The 15,390-nt window shown below is 37.3% G+C and overlaps 1 pseudogene; it reads right to left on the reverse strand.

Annotated features, from left to right (window-relative positions):
* Positions 822-7,264, reverse strand: LOC18777522 (annotated as a pseudogene).

Raw genomic sequence — 15,390 nt, forward strand, 5'->3', positions numbered from 1 at the left:
TTGAGTTTTTACTTTTTCAGAATTATTACCCTTATAAAGAATTTAGCATTTGAACTTTAATACTCGTATGTACGTACATATTTTTCATGTTTAATACACTTGTTTTTTTTTACAAAATTTTCAATATTACACACAAAATACTCACACATTATTGGATAAAAATAAAATGTATTTAAATATTTAAATACTAATTATTCACTAAATAAATAATAATTAAAACATAACTATTATTTAAAGTAATTAAGAAAGAGATCTATACTGTAAAAAAAATCTTTTTACACAGTATAGCCGTTCGGCTATACTGTTGAAATGCTCTATTTTTGGCGATACTATTTTCACAAAAACCCCCGCTCAGCGCTAGGCGATAGCCGGGTCCTCTGCCGGACGGCTATACCCTGTCTTCTTTATTTATTAAAAAAGATATAGCCGCACGGCCTTACGTCGGTCCTTTTTTTTTTAAATTTCTTTTTATAAATAGCATAGCCGCGCGGCACCCTCCTCGGAAAAGCCCAACTAGTAAAAACCCTCCAAGTTCCTTTTCTTATTAAAAGCTCAAATCCTTCATGGAATCAATTTTCCTCGTCAGTAAAACCCTCCAACTACTCAAAGTATCAGTCAGAGAGCAACTCCTGAGCTCATTCTGGGAAACTACTTTTCCAACTTGGTCAATTAATAAACGGATTCAATCAGGACACAACTATATTCAGAATGACACAAAGAAACAGAGAGAAAAAAACTCAATTCTGCATAGGATCCAAGGTAAATTTTATATGGAACTTTTCAAGATCACCTTCAGCTGTGTCTTGTAAGAAAATACCAAATAATAAGAGAATTCATAAACAGAACAAGGCTAGTTTGATGAAGTGCAAGCCATCCTCATTTCTCATACCAAATAATAAGACAATGGAAACTCCTTCTTTCTCACATTCCTTCTCCTATAAAGCCAGTGAGCATTGATCCAGTCACATTTACCTGCGACGGGGCAGGGTCAATCCTGGGGCTAGCACCAGTTGTGCTCCCTTCAGGCTGATGGTTGAGGAGAACATTGCTCTCAGTTGATGAGGTATCATCATCCACCAAAAAGCTACTTGTTGTGGTTACATCTTTGAAATCCCAATCTGCCAAATAACTTGGCTTTGACATAACAGTGCTTGCTTCAATATCTCCAGAAAGTATTGCCACCACACGTGACATCGATGGCCTCATCATTGGTGAAGCCTGAGTGCAGAGGAGAGCTGCTTTTATCAAACTAGTTGCGTCATTTTCATCAAACTCTGTCAATCTCGGATCAACCAGCCCCAGACTCTGGTCGTTTTCATGTCCTGAAAACAAACATCATGGCATGGTCAAAAAGGAAAATAATAAAGAATTTTTCACAGCAATGCTAAAGTAAAAGTAGCTAGGCAAAGTTTTCTTACCCATTCAAGAAGATAAATCTTCTCAGGATCCAAGTTGTTGTCAGAATTTGGTCTCCCGCTGAGGATCTCCAAAGCAATAACCCCGAAACCAAAAACATCAGCCTTTTCTGTCAGACGTCCGCGCATTGCATACTCCGGCACCAAATAGCCTCTACAAGATTATCAAATGCTTACTAAAAATGTTGCTTGGGTTACACCCTTCCTAGTCATGATTAACAATGTATAACATAAACGAATTGTGCCTGCAACCCGGGTGCTCATGTGTGTTTTGTTGTCATCATAAAGCTTTGCCCATCCAAAATCTGATATTTTTGTGTTTTCTTGTGATCATCTAGCAAAATATTACTGGCTTTGACGTCTCGATGTCCAATCCTGGGCTTTGACTCCTCATGAAGGTAAGCAAGTCCTCTTGCTGTTCCCTACAATATATTGAAGCGGGTAGGCCAGTCAAGGTGCAAGTCATTTCTTCCTGAAACATTACATGGAAAAACAACCAATGCACATATAAGAGAAAAAGGAAAAAGAAAATTAATGAAAATATGTTTTGATATGAGAGTGGGCTGGTTTAACATATTTTAATTGTTCAGGATACTTAATTGAATAATCCCTTATACAGAGCAAAAACTAATAAAAACTAACTAGCAGTAGTTTTCTTCTTTCTTTATTTTCCAGCAGAAAACCAAGGCAGTGAAAGAAGATTTATTCTCAAGGAAAAAACTTGGATGTAACTTCAGAGTGTACTTCAAACTGCAGAATATTCTGATTCAGATAATTACTCTTTTGGTTTCTTTAATCTTCACTCCTCAGCAGTGAAAAATTATAACAAATGGTTGAGTAAAAAACTTGGATAAAGGCTCTATAAAACCTTCCAAAAAGTGCCTGATCAAGGCTCTTGTTTTCAAGATACTCATAAACCAAAATACGGTGGCTTCCTTCAATGCAGCATCCATACAATTTCACTAGATTGCGATGTTGGACTGCAGATATCGTAGCAATCTCGGTTACAAATTGACTCTTCCCTTGGTGAGATGCTACTGAAATTTGCTTCACAGCCACTACCCTCCCATCAGAAAGTGTACCCTATAAACAGAAATACAATTCAGTGACATGAAAGGGAAGTAGAAAGAATCTATTTTGCTTCTCTCAATTTCTTTTTGTAAGAAGTCAAAGTCATTACTTTAAAGTAGCAGATATTGATGTAAAATAGATTTCACCTTATAAACAGGTCCATATCCTCCCTCTCCTAGCTTATTTGAAGGATTAAAATCTTCTGTTGCAGCTCTCAACTCAGCATAACTGAAAGTATTTGGTCGGAGACCTAATCCTAGAAGATCTGCATATTCAAAAGAGAGTATGACATAGGTTTAAATTTCGAAACAACATATCAGAAGTATTTTCTCTCAAATATGCTTATCAACACTAGAGAGAACCTACAACCGCATGCAGAATTAACCCTTAATAATATGCTCATTGCTCTTTTACCTTCATCGTCATCTTTTTCTGATGTTTTTCTCCGCACATATGAAACTGCAAATAATAATAGCAAGATCACTACTCCGACGGGGACTGCAATACAACCTATCAAACCAGTCCTGTTCTTCTTTCCTGGAGTAGCTGGTGTATCTGAGCAATGAAACAGAATAATTATTCAGTGTCAATCAATTGACAGAAGATATATGCAACATGTTCCCTTACCAGCCTAGAACAGATGAATATCCAGGTAATTCTCCGTCACATTAACCTTGAAGGGTCTCGCAACTGCTCTGTTAACCCTTAAATAATTCTGTCCTTCCTTCCAGACAGACTATTGTTTCCAAGAAATCTGGCCATATCAATTATAGGAGGCACCCAGAAAAAAAAGAAAAAAGAAAAAAGAAACAAGAAAAAGGTCAGATGAACGACTAAGTTTCTGAGCAGGAAATTCAATGGCATAAGTACAGAAAAGGGGAATAATGAAGGCAGGCCTTATTACAAATATTGAAATATGTAAGAGAACTCATGTTGAACAAAGAACTTGGGAGGAGTTCGCCTGTTAAATTGTTGAAACACAGATCCCTGCAACATGAGTGATAAGTTAGAGGAACAATTAGAATGATAAGAAAATTAATTGGTATCTTTGGGATTCAAGCTTATATATCTGCTGGAACGTACAGTATCTGTAAACGTTGATATTCTCCAAAATCAGTAGGGATGCTACCATTGATTAATGTATTCCGTAGAACTCTGTTACACCACCAAAAAAAAAATTAGTGGACAAGTAAATGGAGTAAGATTTTCAATTTGAAAAGGAAAACGATGTTTGATCACAGTGCGCGAATGAATGAGGTGTTAACTTACAAATCAGTTAAGTTCTTCAAATTTCTTATGAAATCAAGAGACGAGCTCACATAATATATATCACTGATTCGCCTTCATTATCATACACAAACATAAATGATGCCCAGTAAATGGAGGGGAGAGAGAGAGAGAGAGTTTAAAATGTACTAAGCATTTGCCCTTACAGAGATTCCAATGAAGTCAGTTGAGAAAAAACTGGTTGGTATTGGGCCTTCAAAAGAGTTCCCTTGAAATCTCCTACAAAAACATTTGAGATGCTTGTGAATAAAAGACCCATCTCAGCCATGCAGATCTGCTTTCATAAACTGCAGAAGGTTAAAATTTGCCATACTTACAAAGAAATCAGTTTTCTCCAATTCCCAATGAAAGAAGGAATCTTTCCTGAGAAAGGATTGTCTGATGCATAGCTAAAATTCAAAAAGTTGACTCATAGTAAGCTCATCCCAGAATAGAAATCTCAGAGTACTGAATAAACAAAAAACTTACAGGATTTTCATTTTGATGAGCTTAGCAAATGTTGACGGAATTTCTCCACCGAGTCCACAGCTGTCCATGTAACTGTGAAAAAAATAAAGTGATTGCTACCAATTTCATACGATAAACGCATTCCTTGCTCATCGATAATGAATTAACAAATAAACCACTTATTTAAGAGAAAATAATTAACATTGCAACATGTGATTCAAATTCAATGAGTTAAATGAAGCACTCACAATAGCCCGAGATTGACTAAGTTACCAAGTTCTGGAGGGAGTGTGCCGGAGAAATTATTTGATCCAAAGGACCTGCAACAAGTCATGTTGAAGAGGTATAGAATTAAATGATAGGGGGTTCTATATTTAACATGTCCCAATAGAGCATTTCTCGGTTGTCTGTGCTTACAGCATTGTTAGCTCCTTAAGGTTTCCAAGCTCCTTGGGGATGGGCCTAGAGAATGAATTGTGGGCAATTGACCTGAATGGAAATATCAATTAAAGATATTAGCACCCGTTTATAATTCAGGATAAAAACAAAGTAATTTTATGTATGGTACTATGTGCTTCTTTGGCCATATGGTATAACTCACTTGGGAGTCTATGTTTCACTACTTACAGTACTGTCAACGCAGACATATTGCCAATGAATGCTGGTAGGGGACCGGTGAAAATAGTTCATATCAAGTTTCCTACAAGAATTGAAACAAAATGCAATGACCAGCGATTAATCTCTGATCTGAGTATAAAAAATATTCGTGACAATTTTGAACGGTAAGAAACCTGTGTCATTTATATGAAAATGTTAACTTGCGATAAACTAAACAACAGAGAAGGGGGTTGGAAAAACTTCATACAAAACGGCCAGATATCTTAAAGCCTCAAATTCTTTTGGAAACACCCCTCGTTTGTTCAGAGCATGAACTCGACTGGAAAGAAAAAAGATTGAGCAGTTAGGCACTTAATATTACAATTGATATATCGGGCATGTTCTGCTTAGTTTTCTAAACTTGATAATTAATTGATTTGCTACAGTCAACAACACAAGACTAAAGAATATGGAGAGAGAGAGAGAGAGAGAGAGAGAGAGAGAGAGAGGAGGGTAATAACATACAGTTTGGTTATGTGGCAGGTAGTATTTTTGTCATAAGTACAGTCACAAGTGATGGCTGGATTATTCTCTGGCTTTTCAAACTCGCTTCCATTGATAGAAAATCCAATGCATTGCTCTCCTCCACTGATAGGCAGGGCTTGCATGTCCCATTGCTTGAATATTGAGATCAATGCCGTCACTGCATTCTCGATTAAATCATTGGGTACACATCACATAACGTATTTATACTATACCTGAAAGATGGCTAGTACCTTCAGATGGATCGATTGTAGCATTTTGAGCCATGGACACATGAAACCAGAAGCAGCTGAGAAAGAATGGACTGCAAAAGAAGCCAAAGGACGCTGAAAGAGGCCATTGTTGTTTCAGACTCTCAGTCAATCGTAGTGTTCGAAAAATCCGCCTAGGCAGGCGGCTAGGTGGCTAGGCGGTAGCTAGGCGGGCTCGAGGTGGCTAGGCTGTCGCTAGGAAGGCGCGAGGCGGCTAGGCGTTTTCTAGGCGGGCGCGAGGCGGCTAGGCGGTCGCGAGGATGCTAGGCGGTCGCTAGGCGGCTAGGCGGTAGCTAGGCGGGTGGGTCTTTTTTCGTTGCCGAACCCTGAGGACAAAGCAGCCGAAACCAAAGAAAACAAATCGAAACTTGAGTTGATAGAGAAGCGAAATGGCTTGACTGCGAGTGCAAGATCCGTACTCTGCGAGTGCAAGCTTCACGTTCGGCCGGAATATGTTTGAAGAGTATAGCCGCTCGGCTATACTTTTAAAATATTCGAATCTCTTTGAATTGGCAATAAAGACCTTATTGGATATTTTCGATAACAAAATGTCAAATTGTCAAGGATGATGAATTGCTGAGCAGTTTGATGACGTGGAAACTAAGCCCTACTAACGTCATCATAGAATCGATTTTTTTAACAAAAATATTCTTTTACCGAATAATTATTCTTTTTTTATTTGAAACAAGTTTTCAACTATTAGATTAGAGTATAATAGGTGGCTGAAATTAAACAAACTAATTTTTTATATATTGTTTAATATAATGATATATTGTAATTAATTTTTTATTGACTTTTTCATTTCCATTTTTTCTATGTATTTGAGTCTTATTTTGCCTCATGAATAAAAACGGATCCATATACAAGCTAGGCTGGGCGCTAGTTTGATGAAGTGCAAGCCATCCTCATTTCTCATTCAAATTGAAAAGCTACTGCAAAATTCGTAAACAAGAGAAGCTACCCAATTACACAAAGCTCATGAACGACACTGACGAAATCACTATAGAACTAACAAGTCACAAGCAAAACCTCTCAAACCAAACAAAAATCCAATCTTTTTCTCAAAATAATGATGATGGTTTCAAAATGTGACCTTTTCCCCCAAAACAATCTAAGTCCTTAACAATCTTAATCCCCATAGAATTAGCCGTACATTGATAGACTTACAAATGGACTCCAAGGGCTAGTACTGGCAATACGGCTCAGATTGCTTCACTTTGGCGATCTCATACAAGTGCCTCACAGACAGCTCAGAAGCGACCACGTGTTTGAGTCGGCTGCTGCCGGAGTCGACGCCAGTGCCCTTTTTCAGGTACCAGCTGACAGACGGTGACTTTACCGTGAAGTTGTAGGTGTTGTCACATAGTATAGCCGCGCTCAAACACGTGCCAGGAACTAGGCGACAGGTGGGTCTTTTTTTAAATTTATAAATAGTATAGCAGAGGGGCTATACATAAAAATAGAGTATAGCCGCACGGCTTTACAGGGGTCGTTTTATTTTTATTTTTATAAATAGTGTAGCCGCGCGGCTATACTGTTTTCGAAAAAAGCAAAACGCCCTAGGGTACAGAAGGTTCCCTTCTCTCTGGGGTCTTCGTCGGCAACATGATGGGTAAGAGGTGCTGGCTTTCGTCGATACCCGGCAACCTCCATGACCACGAGAGGGTCATGAAAGAGTACCTGATGAGAAGCAAGCTATGAAAGAGGAGATCAAGGCCAGGGCACTCAAGAAAGAGTGGGACTTACTGATAAAGGATTACAACGTTTGCGTTGCGTTTCTGCTGGTCTTGTCCAACTCCGGTATGCTCTGCAAAAACTCTTCCCCGTTTGGGATGGGATAATTACCACTCTGTCCCCTGCAAGCTTGAATTGTGTTTTTGGGCCGATGGATGACGCCTCAATTGTGCAATTGGTTGTGGGCTTTGGAGAAGTTGGCGTTTGATCTATTAATTGTACAATTCATAGCCAGGTTTTCATAGGAAGAATGCTGAAATTGTAAGACAATTATCATTGTCATTGCCTTCATTTTATTCTCTGTTTCTATGAATATATATATCTTGTATTCTTTTTTACTTCAATTGATTCATGATGCTTGTCCGTTACATCAATTAGAACTTGCACAGTTCTTGAAATCAAGGAATGCCCAATAAATTAGTGAAGTTTTTATAAATTCATTCTTGAAATCAAGGAATGAGGCAAAGTTGGGCCTCATTATATGCTGATGCTATTCGACAGCTAGAGGATATCTTCAAGAAATAGAGTGGCTACTGACAGAAACTGAAGAATTATTGAGTATTGCGTTGGGTATACCGTATACAAACACAAGCAGAAGAGGCTGCTGTGAGAGAACCGTTAGATCAAGCTGCAGTGTTGTTGAGACCAAAACCTGCAAGCAAAGCGTCGGTTGAGGCCTTGGAGAAGTTGGTGTTTGATGGAGAAGTAGATTATCAGTGTGTGGTTTGCATGGAGGAGATCGTGCGTGGGGATCAAGTCACATGCTTGCCATGCTCTCATGTGTTTCATGGAAACTGCGTTGTCAAATGGCTAAAGCTGAGTCATACCTGCCCTGTTTGCAGGTTCAAGTTACCAACTGAATGACATTGATGCAAATAGGAGAGAGAGCCCCCTTCAACTTTAATTTTTACTACTTTATTTTCTAGAATTTTTCTCAAATGTTTTCTCAATTGTCCTTTAGCTAACATCGCATTCGTGTTAAATACATATTTAACCTGTAGAAAATTGTGCTCCCTGATTTTTACCATAAATCATGTCAAGATAATTATCAATTGCAGGATTTTATGTTAACCACATGACACGCTCGATGATTTTACAAGCACCTTACCAACACAACTAATCAATGGAAATACCCTTTGCAAATATGTGATGTTAGCTAAAGGACAATTATTGCCTGAATTAATTCTCTGTTTTTGTGATTTTATGTATGTTGTATTCTTCTTTGTCAACTTTATTTGATTGACAAAGTAATGTTCAAACTTGCATAATATTAGCAATCGGAATTAATGGTAATTGTTTAATAACAACACTATAGTTAAATTTGAGGTGTAAAGTTACTTTTACATTCCCTTTACAATTTTGGCTGATGTAAATCATATTTTTGGTTCAATGAGAGAGATATAAATATAATTTTCTTGTATAAATTCGTTTTTGTGTTAAGTTTTTTTCCTCAACAAATCCACTTAAATATTTTAAAATTCCGATAAGATTTAGAAAATAACATCGTCGGTGTTTAGTTTTGAATTATTTGGACCATTTGATGGTTATGCATTTACTTTACAATGTTTTTGGTTCTTTGGATTAAATACTAGCCATTGGGTAATTATGGGGATATGAAAAAGACAAAAAAAGGACCCGGTGGATTTTTTAGGTAATTTTTCGGACATTTTAGCAGCTTAGGTAAAGGTCAATGAATCTAATCCATTTTGAATGGAGATAAAATCTCAGCCCTTAGGGGACCCGCAGAGCAGCAGCTGGCGAGCGACTGTCGGCCAAGTCGCCCGTGAAGGGCAAGTGGCTCTTATACAATTTAATTTTCTGAAGCTTAATTTTGCGGGCCTGGGCTTATTTGACATTGGCCCATTGGCCCAACATCTTATTTCCTAGCTAGTCCTAATGGGATTAGGATTATTTTTTCCCATTCCCACAAGGAGTTCACCAACAAGTATAAAAGGAAACACAGCCCGAGATCAGATACCACCACCCGCAGAGACAGCAACCAATTCTTGGGCACAAAGCTTCCCATTTCTCTCGTTCTCTTCTCTTCTGTCTCTGGTCGTCGTCGGCAACATGATGAGTAAGAGGTGCAGGCTTTCATCGATACCCGGCAACCGCCATGACCACGAGCGGGTCATGAAAGAGTACCAAGCCATGAAAGACGAGATCAAGGCCAGGGCACTCAAGGAAGAGTGGGACTTACTGCTAAAGGATTACAACGTTTGCGTTTCAGCTGGTCTTGTCCAACTCCAGTATGCTCTGCAAAAACTCTTCCGCGTTCGGGATGGGATAATTACCACTCTGTCCCCTGCAAGCTTGGATTGTGTTTTTGGGCCGATGGATGACGCCTCAATTGTGCGATTGGTTGAGGGCCTTGGATAAATTCGCGTTTGATCTATTATTGTACTCCAGAGTTTCTTAGGAAGAATTAATGCGGAAAATGTAAAGACAATTATCATTGTCATTGCCTTCATTTTATTCTCTGTTTCTATGACTCTATGAATATATATCTTGATGTATTCTCTTTCACAATTTCAATTGATTCATCATGTTTGTCCGTGGTTACATCTATAGCATTAGAATTTGCATAATTTTTTTATTATTTTAAAAATATGCTTGATTTAAAATGAAAGAAACACCATAAGATCACGAAAATCATCGTCTACAACGATCAATTTGTGATCCAAACTTGAAATCAAGGAATGCCCAATAAATTTTTGAAGTTTTTGTAAATTCATTGTTGTAAAATTTTAAGGGCAACACTCGTATTTTCTTTTACATAAAAATTTACAAAAATCGCATAGTTTAGGTGCAGCTTGCCAATTGCTGCACTTACAAGTCACCACCTTCATTGCGGATTGGTCCAAGCTAAAAACTTCAAGCACCTACAATACAAGTCGGAATTTGCAAAAAACGTATACACACAAAAAAACAAAACAAAAACAATCCACCTTAACCCCAAAGTGTATAATAATGCTTGGCAATAAATATATGGGTTAATTTCGATTTAGTACCTTAAACTCTTACCCTTAAGATACGCTTGCCCCTATACTCTTAATTTTAACAATTACATATCCTAATTTTTCAATTTTTTACAATATGGTTCCAGCGTTAACTTTGACATCAAAATTTCCATTATTGCATGGAAAGCTTAGGTCTCACCTATTCACTTATTTCGATGTCAGTTGAAGAGTATTGTTGCGTAATTGGTGTCTTCCCGCCCATAAAGAACACATTATACGCATTAATAAGAAATCATTTTTTTTAACAAAATACCCTTCAATTGACATTGAAATAAGTGAATAGATGGGACCCAGACTTGTCAAGCAAGCAATTAACGAAAATTTTGACAATGAAGTTAACGCCATAACTAGATTGCACAAAATTGAAAAGTTTAGGGTATGTAATCGTTAAAATTGAGAGTGCAACGGCAAACGTTCCTTAAAGGTGAGACTTCAGAGTACTAAATATATTCTTTCAATTTTAGTTTAGTTGAACCTTGTAAAATTGAAGAGACTACAATTTTCAATTGTTAGGGGGCATAAGGAGGGAGGTTGAACATATGTTTAAAGGATTTCCGTTTTGTGCTTTCCCGTGAAGGTTTGCTGCAACAGCCACGTGAGGAGACACGTGACCAAGCTACGAGTAGTGTTGATGCTTTAAGGTGGCGATTGGCCTGGGTTGCATTGGAATGTTATAAGGTCAGGTGCAGCCGCTGCAAGGCTGCTCAATTATATTAATATTAATTCTGGAGAAAGTTTGGATGTTAATGAAATATTGATAGAAATGGGAATGTTGATGGAGGAGATATCAGATGACCATCAAGCTCGACTGCTTAGGCCAAAGCCTGCAACAAAATATTTTATTATTACACTGAACTTTACACAAAGGCTCGATGCAATTTCTTTAATCATATAGCTTGATTGGAATGTGTATGTTGTGAGTGAATCCTTGCAAACATGATGTTATTGAAGGACTTAAATCAATCAATGAGATGTTAGTTGAATTGATCTAGGTTTTTGATGCGCTCCCAAATAGTCTTGGATTCAAATTCCACAGCATCCGCTTGTGTGTGTGGCATCATTATAATTTGATTCGAAATTCAGATTTCAACTTAAGCCAATTGCAAACATCTTTTTTGTTTTGTTTTGGTTTTTAAGGAATTGAACCAAGCAAAGGAGCATAAAGCTCTACAACTTGGAACCCATTTACATGTATTCAGCAAAAATAAAAAATAAAAAATCTCTCAACAAGACAAAATAGATGCCCAACCAAACACAAAGCTACTGAAATTTCTGCCACAATCTTTTTTTTTTCAGTAAGATAATTCTTACTTACCAGTGTATGGTGCTGGGCAATAACTATCCTTTTTCAAGTTTAGTTTGGTAGGGGCCAAAACGGAAATCAGTCCTTGAGTAAAATTAAAGAAATTTAGTAATCCTGGTCGTAGTAGGAGTAGTACATGGATCACAATTACAAAGGGAAAGGTAATTAAAACAGAACCACACAACAATAAACCTTTTTGCATCTCTTTTCTTCTAATTTAAAACGTGCAGGTTTTAACTCCCTTTATAATGTGTATGTGCGAGAAACTCTATCGCTTGTAGTTTAGATTATCGTTTTCCTTGTACTTCTTTTAATAAAATGCAGGCTCTCATTCCCAGAAGAAGCGACGCCCCAGAATATAGTGTATTTGTGAAGGTAGAGAACAGAGGTTTCCCGGATCATGAGTCGCTTTCGATTCCTCACTCTCAGGTTTCAATTGCATGGAAGTTCATTAGAAGCCACCGTTGTTCTTCGGATACCGGCACCGACACAAAGCCGATTATAGACGTCAATACATGGTATGAATCTAATGAGAAGTACCCATTCGAGTTATTCACATCCAATAATACCTGCAATATTATATCAAACATGCTATCTCGCAGAGACATCCCATTCCCACTAGATAGGCTACGCTGGAGAAAGCGTTACATTGGAAACACAGAGCCATTAGAGGACGTTGAAGCTATGACAAGGAAAATAGTGCTTGTTGTTAAAGCCATGGCTAGCCAAGCAGCTTCTCACTCTGGACTTGGGAGGCTGGATATACTTGTCACCGTGGAGAAGGAGATTATATTACCACAAACACAATATCAATTAATGCAACTGGAGGATCGGGTCGAGGATTTGAGGCAAGGTTTGGCCTCATTAAGACAGGGTTATGTTGATGATTTTCGACGGTTGCAGGGTCTTCAAGATTTGGAGCTGAGGCTATTGACAGAAAGGAATCAACTATTTCGTAGGGCAGCAGCAGCCCTACTAACAGAGGAGGCTGCTGTAAGAGAGTCGTTAGATGAAGCTGCAGTACTGTTGAGACCAAAACCTGCAAGCAAAGCATCAGTTGAGGCCTTGGAGAAGTTGGTGTTTCAGGGAGGAGGAGGTGAGTGTGTGTTTTGCTTGGAGAAGATGGTGAGTGGGGATCAAGTCACGCGTTTGCCATGCTCTCATGTGTTTCATGGAGATTGCGTTGTTGAATGGCTAAAACTAGGGCATACCTGTCCTGTTTGCAGGTTCAAGTTGCCAACAGACTGACATTGATGCAGATAGGAGAGAGCCCTTCAACTTTGAGTTTCTTTTTCTAGAATTTCGCTCTTATTTCAATCATATCCACTTTGAGTTTCTTTTTTTAAGTGTGGTTGATGATTTGTCCAAATATTTCTATACCTTGAATAAATTTTTAATTTGAGCTTTGGTTAGCAATCCTTGGTTTCGCTAAAATGAATAAATTCCTTCTTTCGTTTTGAGTCTTTCAGCACCTTATATGGCAAACACACAGATTGAAGAAAATTGGGCTAGCTGTCTCGGGCTATGTTGTCTTATAGTGATCATATATAATCTCATGCTTTTATGTTATATATGATCCCTATAAAATTTTAATTCACTTTTCTATAATGCAAAGGGTTCTGATCTCACCCTGGCTTCCTGTGAGAGGCTCGATGTTTCCCATCTTGACCATGGCCTTGGCAAAGTGCTTGAATAATGCAAAAAGGTGTTGTTTCGCAAAAGGTCGGCAGCAAGGTGGGTTTGGTGGTTTGATAGTGTTCGTCAGTTAGTAATCTCGAATATGTTTGATGTTGTGTGATAGAGTGTATTAGGGTGCATTATGGTTATTTTAGGTAGTTAAATAGGGTAAAATTAGTTAATTTTACATTTTGATTTAAATACATATTAGGATGTACTTAGATTATAAAGTGTACTCAATTAATTTTAGAATTCGTTTAACAACACTCAAATTATTTTATTGGGCTAGCTTTTTCAGTTCCTATGACCCACCCAATCAATTGGAGTGTTCGATTCAAAATATTAAAAAAAAGAAAAAGAAAAACAAAATAGAACCAAAATCTCTAAAAATAATGAAATATGGCAACAACAACAAAAAACCAACCGACTTTTAACCAAAAATAAATAAATTCAAACAACGAGTTAAACTTACCTAATTGTCTAAGGTTTATTAGTCCTACGTCAAAACTAATCCTCAATAAGTAATGAAATTGATTTCTTTTCCAAGAAAAAAAGGAAACTAATCCTAATCCTAGTAAGAATGAGACAAGCATGTGTTAGTAGTATGCTCTTAATGTCAACTAAATATATGATAATTAATGTTAAGGATATTTTATGCAATAACTTATTAAGTTATTATGAGCAAGACTATTTGTTTTCAACCATGACATTTGGTATATTATCATAACAGTAAAACAACTATCCTAATCCTAAATATGTTCCTGGTCGTAGGAGTATTAATTGGGTGTTAATATTCCACCAAGACCGATACACACAACATCTTCTTTATATGTAGAGAATGACGAGGTCTCAAGTCATTGAGTGTATTGACACCAAGATATGTGCGTGGGTGCTTAGAGGAGAACAACTACATTGAATCAAATACATGAGTTCTAGAATGGAAGTCTTTACTCACATATCAAACTAGAACTCATAGATTGCAATAGTGCAAACTAATCCTTAGACTTGAGATATCATAGATGTACTCTTGTGGCTATGTTGTTTGTCATTGAGGGCACCATACAGTTGCATTATAGAAGACATGACTTAAAGGTGTTTATCATTATTCTCATTAAAGTCATGGATGCAAATGAATGTACAACAAGGAATTTCTACTCTCAGTAAGGAGAGAGATTACTACAAGAATATGATTGATCAAATCTATGTGTAGAGTAGTGGATAAAATTTGAAAAAAGAAGTCTTCAAATCTTACAAACAAAGAGGCATAAAGCCCTAGCAAAGAGGCAAGAAGCCCCAAAAACGAGCAAGAAAGTTTGAGCACGAACCAAGAAAGAAAATAAAAAACCAGAGAAGAGAGATGGGGGGAAAGGTAGAGACTTCCTCCCCCACAAAGAGGAGATGCGATGCTAGATCTGGAGAGCCCAAGTTTTGCTAGATTGCGGCACTAAGAGAGAAAGTCCCCCTATAAAATATCTAGATTGGAAAAGAAAAGCATGATACGAAAACATGGACTATCTTACATGAAAGTCATACAAAACTTTTAGAGAACAAAGGTATAATTTATAAAACCAATTACAAGGATATGATTACCTAAAGAGTCCGCAAGCATGTTTGTTTCAAAATATGTCTCGGTGACATTAAGTTAACCTCTTGAATAAAATTTGAGAAATCTCCTTCAATGACTAGAGCAAAAAAATCATAAAGCTAATTAGCTGGAGAAAAGGACCTAGCTTTAGTAGTACATAGCTTAATTAGGTGGAGTTTGCTTGCTTTACTCATTGTGTGCATTGCTACAAGGCACAATTTGCATGATCTAATTTTAGATGCCTTCCAAGTCTAGTTTTGCCAAATCATGTTTCCAGCAAACTCGATTCTCCAAAAATAGTAGTTTTTAATTCTCTTCCCATTCTCCTGTCCAACCCCAATTTTTTGTTTCTCCTGGTTGTCAAAACCCTAATTATAATAAATTCCCTATGTTATTTGGTCAATTATTCCTCTCACATAATTGTGTTTTGACATTATTGGATTAAAATTAGATCATAATA

This window comes from Prunus persica, chromosome G5 (genome assembly GCF_000346465.2).
Source record: "Prunus persica cultivar Lovell chromosome G5, Prunus_persica_NCBIv2, whole genome shotgun sequence".
Lineage (NCBI taxonomy): Eukaryota > Viridiplantae > Streptophyta > Magnoliopsida > Rosales > Rosaceae > Prunus > Prunus persica.